Genomic DNA, 10,790 nt, shown 5'->3' on the forward strand with positions numbered 1-10,790 from the left:
CAAGAATATAACTACTATAATACTGCTCCCTATGTACAAGAATATAACTACTATAATACTGCTTCCTATGTACAAGAATATAACTACTATAATACTGCCTCCTATGTACAGGAATATAACTACTATAATACTGCTCCTATGTACAAGAATATAACTACTATACTACTGCTCCTATGTACAGGAATATAACTACTATAATACTGCTCCTATGTACAAGAATATAACTACTATAATACTGCCTCCTATGTACAAGAATACAACTACTACAATAATGCTTCTATGTACAAGAATATAACTACTATAATACTGCTCCTATGTACTAGAATATAACTGCTATAAAACTGCCTCCTATGTACAAGAATAGAACTACTATAATACTGCCTCCTATGTACAAGAATATAACTACTATAATACTGCCTCCTATGTACAAGAATATAACTACTATAATTCTGCTCCCTATGTACAGGAATATCATTTCTATAATATTGCTCCTATGGACAAGAATATAACTACTATAATACTGCTTCCTATGTACAAGAATATAATTACTATAATTCTGCTCCTATGTATAAGAATATAACTACTATAATACTGCTCCTATGTACAAGAATATTACTACTATAATACTGCTCCTATGTACAAGAATATAACTGCTATAATACTGCTCCTATGTACAAGAATATAACTACTATAATACTGCTCCTATGTACAAGAATATAACTACTATAATACTGCTCCTATGTACAAGAATATAACTACTATAATACTGCTCCTATGTACAAGAATATAACTACTATAATACTTCTCCTCCTATGTACAAGAATATAACTGCTATAATACTATAATACTGCCTCCTATGTACAAGAATATAACTACTATAATACTGCTCCAATGTACAAGAATATACTGTAGCTATTATATTACTGCCTCGCATGTACAAGAATATAACTACTATAATACTGCTCCTATGTACAAGAATATAACTACTATAATACTGCTCCTATGTACAAGAATATAACTACTATAATACTGCCTCCTATGTACAAGAATCTAACTACTATAATACTGCTCCTATGTACAGGAATATACTGTAGCTATTATATTACTGCCTCGCATGTACAAGAATATAACTACTATAATACTGCCTCCTATGTACAAGAATATAACTACTATAATACTGCTCCCTATGTACAAGAATATAATTACTATAATACTGCTCCTATGGACAAGAATACAACAAATTGTTATGAAACTGTAATAAAATCAGCACACCGCCATTCCTGTGCTGCAGAGTAAACATAATCATGGCCTGTGGAATCCCCTAGGCAAAATAATATGCCAGAATCCACAAAGCACTTCCAAAATCATGTGAGATAGAGTATTATGTCGCCGTTCGTTTACCCACTACCACACTTGCCAACTGTCCTGAATTTGATAGGACTGTCCCTGATTTTCAGAGACAGTCCCGGCTAACAAAAACTTCCCCCATAAATGGGCATTTCCTGGCAGCAAGGGTGCACCTCCAATGAGGCCAGGTGAGGCCATTACCTAAGGCAGCTAAACCTAGAGACAAGTGGGGGCGGTGGCAGGACCATGGGAAATGAGCGCTTTGTTAAACGCTTTGTCAGAAGCCTCGTCTTGCCATTTATTCAAAATTTGAAGTGTATATTGTGAATTACTTTTTTTTTTGGTAAATCTATTTATTTCTAGTAGGGCTGTGAGAATTTGCAGGGTCCCCCCCCCCCCCCTTTAAGATGAATATACTGCAATATTTAAAAACATGTAAGGGTGTGAATACTTTTGCAAATGGTCCTAAATACATTAGATTTACTAAAGGGCAGCATAAATTGATTGGGGACCTGTGGGACACTTTTGTGTACACAGTGTAGATAGCACAAGCTACCAGGTCTGGTATCTGAGCCACAATATAGGTGTTTTCTCATGTGAATTTGCGCAAAGTGTGCATTGCAAAAGTCATGGTAATCACTCATGTGTCAACAACCCTGACCTTCCAGGAGAGACAAGGATGTCAACATATGGTGGAACATGGAGAGAAACCCATGCTCTGTAACATGTCATCTGTGATCTGGTGCCAGACTGGGATGTAAAATTCAGCCATGAAAAATATACCCGTGAAAATTACATTTGACAAAAATGTTGTGATCGTGACACCCCGGACTAATGTACAATTTTTTTTTTCGGTGGAATGTTCTCTCGGACTCTATATGTAATAAGGTATTCTCCCCTACGGAAGGATAGAAGAGAATATCTCCATATGTACAGCACCCAAAAAAAAATAAAAAAATAAAGTTCATGTGTCATCTGGAATATATGTTGTAAAATTTCACTTCCTGAACATTTACTCACAAATCTGTGTCACCATTTTGGGACAGATTTGGAAAATCTTCAGACTCTTTAACTTTTTAACATTTTGTTATGTTGCTCCTTGTGCAAAAAAAAATAATAAAAAAAATTGAGTTTTCCACCATTATTCTGCACTCCCCTCCTATAATTAGAAGTGAAAAAAATGAAAAGAAAATTTTTGACATTTTTGCTAATTTATTAAAAATAAAATAAATAACAATTTGCTTGGGTGTAAGTATTTAGACCCACTTGACATTTAGCTCTGAGGCCTCCCATTTCTTTTTTGATATTTCTATACCTTTAATGGAGTCACCTGTGGTAAATTCAGTTGATTGGACATGATCTGGAAAGAGACAGCCCTGTCTATATAAAATCTCACAGCTGACAATGCATATCAGCGCAAAAGCCAAGACATGAGGAGGAAAGAACTGCCTGTAGAGCTCAGAAACAGGATTGTGTGGCAGCACAGATCTGAAGAAGGGGACAAAAATGTCTACTTCACTGAAAGCTTCTAGGAGCACAGTGGCCTCCATAATTCTTAAATGGAAGACGCTTGGGACAACCAGGTTGCAGGAGTCTTCCTACAGCTGGCCTTCCCACCAAACTAAGGGCCTTTGTAAGAGAAGTGACCAAAAACATAATGGTCACTCTGGCTGAGCTCCAAAGATCCTGTGTGCAGATGAGAGACTTCCAGAAGGTCAACCATCACTGCAGCACTCCACCAATTTAGGCTTTATGGCAGAGTGGACAGAAAGAAGACTCTCCTCAGTAAGACACATGAAGGAACCTAAAGGAGACTCAGACTGTGAGAAACAAAATTCTCTGGTCTGATGAAACCAAGATTGAACCTTTTGGCCTTAATCCTAATCGGCATGTCTGGAGGAAACCAGACACTGCTCATTACCTGCTCAATACCATCCCTACAGTGGAGCATTGTGGTGGCAGCATTATGTTGTGGGTGTGTTTTTCAGTGGCTCGGACAGGGAGACTGGTCAGAGTTGAGGGAAAGCTGAATGGAGCAAAATCCAGAGATATTAAATGAAAACCTGGTCCAGAGCTCTGGACCTCAGACTGGGACCTCAGATTCACCTTCCAACAAGACAATGACCCTAAGCACACAGCCAAGACAACACAGGAGAGGCTTAGGGAAAACTCTAGAGCTTTGACCGGAACCCAATCTCTGGAGAGACCTGAAAATGGCTGTCAACCAATGGTCCCCATCCAACCTGACAGAGCTTGAGAGGATCTGCAGAGAAGAATGGCAGAAAATCTCCAAATCCATGTGTGCAATGCTTGTGGTGTCATCCCCAAAAAGACTGGAAGCTATAATCACTGGGTCTGAATACTTATATCAATACAAGATTACATTTTTTTATTTTTAATTAATTAGAAAAAATGTTTGACATCTTGTTTTCTCTCACTCATTTCACTTTTTCTTATTATTGGGTATTGATTACAGAATGATGGGGGAAACCTTGAATTTCTTTTTTTATTTTAGCACAGGGCCGCAAAATAACAAAATGTGAAAGGGTCTGAAGACTTTCTGAATGCACTGTAAAATACCGTTCTGTTATACAGAATACAAATCCTAAAACGGTGGTATACGATTAGAAAGAAGCTGAAGTGAAGAGCTGAGCATTGTGTCAATTTTTCATATTCTTGGGCATAAAAAATCATTTTGTGGCAGAAAATTTACCTTTGTGAAATTGGCCTTTATCTTTATGCAGTTTAGGTATTATGCCTATGTGTTTTGAGCATCTGTGACAGAGGAATGGTGTTTTATATAGTGATGTTTGACGGTCCCTGTTTAGATTCAAGATGTGCAACATAAAGGAGCGGTAGAGGATTAGAAAAACGTGGCTGCTTTTGTTCTATAAACAGCACCATGGCTTGTGTCTAGATTTTCAGCGCCATTTAAAATGTGAAAATTCACAAAAAATATCCCAACACTTCCCCCATTCATCTTATCCATTGCTTTGTTCCAATTTTATCTCATGTTACAATTTTAACTACAAAATATATTTACATTGTTACATAATTAATACGGTTGAAAAAAGACATAAGTCCATCAAGTTCAACCAAACGATAGTTGGGATGTGAATTTTAGAAAGCGAGACCCAGATTTCTACACATTTTCATTATATTATATTTAAGAATTCATCTCTTTTTAAACCCGTCCACTGTTCCTGCTGTGACCACGTCCTGAGAAAGCCTATTCCACAGACTCACAGTTCTTACAGTAAAGAAGATTTGACGCTTGCGGAGACTGAACGTTTTCTTCTCCAGTCGGAGGCAGTGCCCCCTTGTCTTTTGCGGAGATTTTACATAGAACAGCTTTTCCCCATATTTTTTGTATGTCCCATTTATATATTTGTATAGGTTAATCATGTCCCCCCTTAGACATCTCTTCTCAAGACTAAATAAATGTAACTCTTTCAATTTTTCTTCATAACTAAGACCCTCCATGCCCCTCATCAGTTTAGTCGCTCTCCTCTGTACTTTTTCCAGCTGCAGTGTATCCTTTCTATGGACTGGTGACCAGAATTGAACTGCATATTCCAGATGAGGCCGCACCAGCGCTTTGTAAAGTGGTAATATTGCATCCCTGTCCTGGGAGTCCATACCTCGTTTAATACATGACAATATCCTGCTAGCCTTAGAAGCAGCTGATTGACATTGTGCTGTTATTTAATCTATGATCTACAAGGACACCCAAATCCTCCTCTATAAATGACTCCCCCAGTGTTACATCCCCTAGGACATATGATGCACAGAGATTATTACTACCAAGATGCATAACTTTACATTTATCCACATTGAACCTCATTTGCCAAGTGGATGCCCAATCTCTCAGAGTGTAGTTTTTGGACATATTCCATAGACTGCACAGTGCTACATAGCTTGGCGTCATCTGCAAAAATAGAAACAATCCCATCTTTGATATCATTGATATAAAGACATTTTCTCTGTGTGTGCCAGGAGATCAGCCATGTCCTCCCTCCTCCAACTCACTGTCCCGTGTCTGGCAGATAGATAACTGGATGCAGCAGTAGCCTCCCCCTCAGTCTCATCTTCAATAAGACAAAAATGTCGTTAGACCCATCCCTTTTCTAAGCTCCACCTCTCAGTCAGCCACCAGACAAAGATGGAATAGATCGGAAGACGATTAACAGATGTTTGTAATTAAAGTTCAATCCACTGATCTTCAACCCTTCGGCAGATGCTAGTTTGTCAGCTGTAGATGCAGCCATAAAAATCGTTGAAAACAGGGGATGTGCCTAGAGATGAGTGAATCGAAGTTGACGAAGTGGAATTGAAACCGAATTTCAGGAAAAATTTGATTTGCACCAAATCCGAATTTCCTCATGCTTCGTGGTAACAAATCGCATTTTTTCCTAAAATGGCTGCTGCACGTGTGAGGACGAGGAACTCTGGGGACGCTGGATCACCCATAATGCCATGCATGCAGCCAATCAGCAGCCAGCCAGCCAGCCCTGTGATGTCACAGCCCTATAAATAGCCACAGCCATCTTGGATTCTGCCATTTTCCAGTGTACTTAGTGCAGGGAGAGATGTCAGCAGGCGCTAGGGACAGTGCTAGGAAAGACTTCATTGTGCTAAAAAAAATGATTTACAAGTTCAGGGAAAGATTATTCAAGGTGTAGGGAAAGGATAGGGAGGAATTATTCCACAGCATTTAGGTAGAACACGGTTCAGTAGGGGAGATTACAGCCTGGGTAATAGGAACAAGCAGGGAATGAGGGATCACCCACAATGCCATGCATGCAGCCAATCAGCAGCTAGCCAGCCCCTGTGATGTCACAGTCCTATAAATAGCCTCAGCTATCTTGGATTCAGCCAATTTCCAGTGTACTTAGTGCAAGGAGAGATGTCAGCAGGCGCTAGGGACAGCGCTAGGAAAGACTTGAAAACTTTTATTTTGCTGAATAGAAGTTCAGGGAAAAAGCATTAGGAGTGTAGGGAAAGGATAGGGAGGAATTATTCCACAGTATTGAAGTAGAGCAGGGTTCAGTAGGGGAGGTTACAGCCTGGGTAATAGGAACAATTATTTTACACTTTGCTGCGCCTACTGGGGATCCAAATTACCATTATACAGCTCTGTAATTCCAGCAAACCATTCTTGTTATTGGGGTGCAAGTGCTGTTTGATACAGCCATTAACAGGGTTTATTACAAGGAAATATTTCTATGTCTTATTTGCCCTTGTGCGGTGCAGTTATATGTTGTAAAGCATTTTTTGGCTTGTATTAGTGGAAATAAAGGGGTTATTAGCCATTGTATGACCCTTTTTGGTGTGTATTAGTGGCACAATTTTTTTTTTATTGCCGTTCAGCGGTGTCGTGTATTAGTGGCAAAAGAAAAAAATATTTGCCATTCAGCGGTGCAGTTATATGTTCTAAAGCCTTTTGTGTCATGTATAAGTGGAAAAAAATAAGGGCCTATTTGCCGTTCAGCGGTGCAGTTTTATGTTCTAAAGCCCTTTTGTGGAGTGTAGAAGTGGAAAAAAGAAAAATATATTTGCCATTCAGCGGTGCAGTTATATGTTGTAAAGCCTTTTGTGTCGTGTATAAGTGAAACAAAAAGAAGGGCCTATTTGCCGTTTAGCGGTGAAGTTATATGTTCGAAAGCCTTTTGTGGAGTGTATAAGTGAAAAAAATAAAAATATATTTGCCATTCAGCAGTGCAGTTATATGTTCTAAAGCCTTGTGTCGTGTATTAGTGGCACAAAAACGTATTTACCATTGTGTGGTGAAGTGAGAAAATTACTTTTTTGGGATGTTTTAATTTCCTTTTTATTTATTTATTGGATCTAACAGTATGTCAGACAGAGAAGTGCCAGGCCCTGCACAGGGGAGTGGCAGAGGTCTAAATGTTTCTGGCACAGGCACAGGTCACAGCAGAGTAAGGGGGCATGGCAGCAGGAGTCACAGCGAGAGGCCTGAGCTCCCGGTGTCATCTAGTGGTCGTGTCTTGACCAGAAACCCAGCAGTTCTTGAATGGTTGACTCGGTCATTCACTTTGTCCCAGGTGACATAAGACACCCCCAGCCAAGAGTCGGTGGGTTAGTCAGACACAACCCTTAGTTGGCATGGCCCGTGAGCAGGCCCTATGCCCTCACCTGTCCTCAACCTGCTTCTGTCATTTTGTGTTCCCTCAGCCAGAGAAGTATTATATGCTCTGGGCTCAGATCCACTATACAGCGAGGACGAGCTACTAGAGGACAGTCAGCAGCTACTGGCCAGCCAAGATGTGGAGGAGACATCCTCCACTTTCTCCGCTAGGCAGGTAAGTAGTGATGAGGAGAGTGGAGTGGGAGCTGGTGTTGAGAGCAGTGAGGCTCCTGACCCAGAGACCGTTGAGGAGGACATCAGTGACATGCAGACAGTACTCGATGATGTAGCTGATCGCACTTGGGAGCTGGGTGAATTAGGGGCTTCATCATCATCGGGAGAAGAGGGTGGCAGCTTGCCCGTGAGGCAGCGGCGGAGCCAGCAAGTCGCTAGCATGGCCGGGAGTCAGCAGGGTGGCAGCAGTGGGAGGTCGGTAGCCAAACGTGCCCGGAAAGTAGTGGTGCACAGGTTCACGGAAGCAGCGGCGGTAGCAGTCAGTCAGTGCAGAGTGTTGGGGGTAAAATCACCTACTCGGCGGTTTGGCAGTTTTTTGTTAAGCCACTGGAGGAGGTGAACATGGCCATATGTAGAATCTGTGGGCAGAAAGTGAAGCATGGTGAGGGTGCCAATGTTGGCACCACGGCCCTGCGTCAACATAAGCAGCGTCACCATAAAGTGGCCTGGGAGAACCATGGCTTCGATATGGTGGTCCAGTCTGCCGCAGCAACCACTGCATCACCCAGTGGCACACACCCAATTTCAGGCAGTCAAGGCTCCACCATCTAAGCCGAAGGGAGCTGTCTGTCCTTCCCATCATCTGCTAGTCCTGATGCTCCTGCTCCTACTCCTCGTCAGTCATTCTGTCAGCAATCGATCACCGAAGCGATTGCCAAGAGACAACAGTATGCGTGCACTCATCCAACGGCGCAAAAGCTGAATGTGCTCCTGTCCGAGTTGCTGGTGCTGCAGCCCCTCCCTTTCCAAGTGGTGGACTCTGCACCTTTCAGAGAACTGATGGCTTGTGCCGAACCGAGGTGGATAGTTCCAAGCCTTCATTACTTTGCACACACATGTAGAATAGAAGGTGGGCCAGTCCTTGAGCCTGTCGGTGTCTGCCAAAGTGCACGGCAGCGCCGACGGGTGGAGCTGTAACTATGGTCAGGGACAATACATGTGTTTAATCTGGTTGTCAAGCGGTTCCTGAAATCTTCCACCCATCTGCAAGACATCCTTTCGTACACCGCAAAGCACACCCTCCTTGAGCTGCCGCGGCAGAACGGCATCCCCCAACATAGGCTGATATGCGACGTTTCCACCCATTGGAATTCCACCCTCCATATGTTGGACCGACTATACGAACAGAGAAAGGCCATAAACAATTTCTTTATGATCCATGCAGACAGGAGTACTCCTCTGTGTAACTTCGATGTCAGACAGTGGCAGCTCATGCGTTACACCTGCCCTTTGCTCAGGCCCTTTGAGGAGGCCACGTTGTTTGTTAGTCCACTACTTCATGTCCTGAAACAGATGCTGGTAAATCTGGCTGGTCAGGGGACTGGAGACGTGGCGCCTAGATCTCACGGCCACATGAGCCCTGTGGGGGTTGAACTGGAGGAGGAGGAGGACATTGGAGCACAAGCAATGTGTAGCGAAATGGCTGGTTTTTACAGCAGGACCTGCAGTGATGTCACTGCGCTCACCACGTGGTAAGCGCGATGACGTCACCGCAGGTCCTTTTGCAGGTCCTGAAGAAAAGAAGATACCGGCTGCGCGATCAAGTGGATGAGGTGAGTTTTTTTTTTTTTTTAACCCCTCAATAGACATTTTATTTAGCATTCTGTTTTAAGAATGCTATTATTTTCCGTTATAACCATGTTTTAACGGAAAATAATAAAAATCACCCGAACACCAAACTCGAACTTCAGTAAAAAAGTCCGGGTTCGGGTCAGGGTACCCGAACTCACAAAGTTCCGTACAAACTTTGCAGTTCGGGTTTGCTCAACTCTAGTCAAGATAAATCAGGCGTGGATCAGCCAGGATTTCCACCCACCAATGCCTGATGCATCAGACTAGATCATCCATGGTGCCACACCAACAGTTTGACAAAAGAAACCGGTTTCTTCTGGCTACCTGCCTCAGCTACTATTCGGATGCTGCCAACCGCCTGATGCCACACATCTGATGCCAAGTCCTCCTTCTTTTACCCACCATCTTCAGCTGGTACTTGTATTGCCACCCACCTCCCCACTCTGTCACCAAGTTACTCTGTGGTCTCCTGATGCTGCTGCCACCTCCTCACTATGTCACTTTGCCACTCTGTGGTCTCCTGATGCTGCTGCCACCTTCCCACTCTGTGGTTTTCTAATGCTGCTGCCACCTCCACACTGTCACCTTGCCACTCTGTGGTCTCCTGATGCTGCCGCCACCTCCACACAGTCATTGGTCATTGTGCCACTTTGTGGCCTCCTCCTGATGCTGCCGCCACCTCTAGACTCTGTCATTGGGCCACTCTGTGGTCTCCTCATGCTGCTTCCACTTCACCACTATGTCATAGGGCCACTCTGTGGACTTCTCAGGCTGTTCCCACCCTCCACACTTCATGACTGGGCCACTATTTTCCCTTTCGGCCTGGCTGACATCATTATTTGACCCTTCTTCTGATCTGTCAGAAGGAAGGAAAAATAAGACGCACAACGGATTCTGTCTGTGTAGCAGCTGTTATGCCTGTATGGTCCCATCAGAATTGGCTTTTGATTTGGTAGCCAAAAGCAGGAGTGGGTACAAAACACAGAAGACATGCAAATATTCCATTCACGTGTCATCTCTGTTTTGGATCCACTCCTGTTTTTTTGGGCATTAGCAATACTGATGGATTACTGAGCAAATGCTGACCTGAACGCGAATGCTCAACAGACCGGATTCGTTTTTTGGGGGTTATTGTTCTGACGGATCAGAAGAAGGTAAAACCTCCCCCCAAAAAGAGATGAATCCCACTAGCAACCTGCTGTCTGTGGGATCGTGTGGGGGGACCAGACTTGATCATATCCACCAAATCAAATGAATGCCCTCTCCAGTAATAAATGACTAACAAATGCTAATATTAAATAACTTTATTATTTGGACAAAATAGTAAACATATAAAATCAATTATGACAGCGGCATACATATACAAAAAAGGAGGTTACTGAAGTTATATGACTGCATTGGGCTTAATCAATCTTACTAAAACATCAAAGTCTATCAAGGGATCTCATTGAAGGGTTAAATAGAATAAGCTATATGATCTGTATGAAGG

This window comes from Bufo bufo, chromosome 5 (genome assembly GCF_905171765.1).
Source record: "Bufo bufo chromosome 5, aBufBuf1.1, whole genome shotgun sequence".
In the NCBI taxonomy this organism is placed as follows: Eukaryota; Metazoa; Chordata; class Amphibia; order Anura; family Bufonidae; genus Bufo; species Bufo bufo.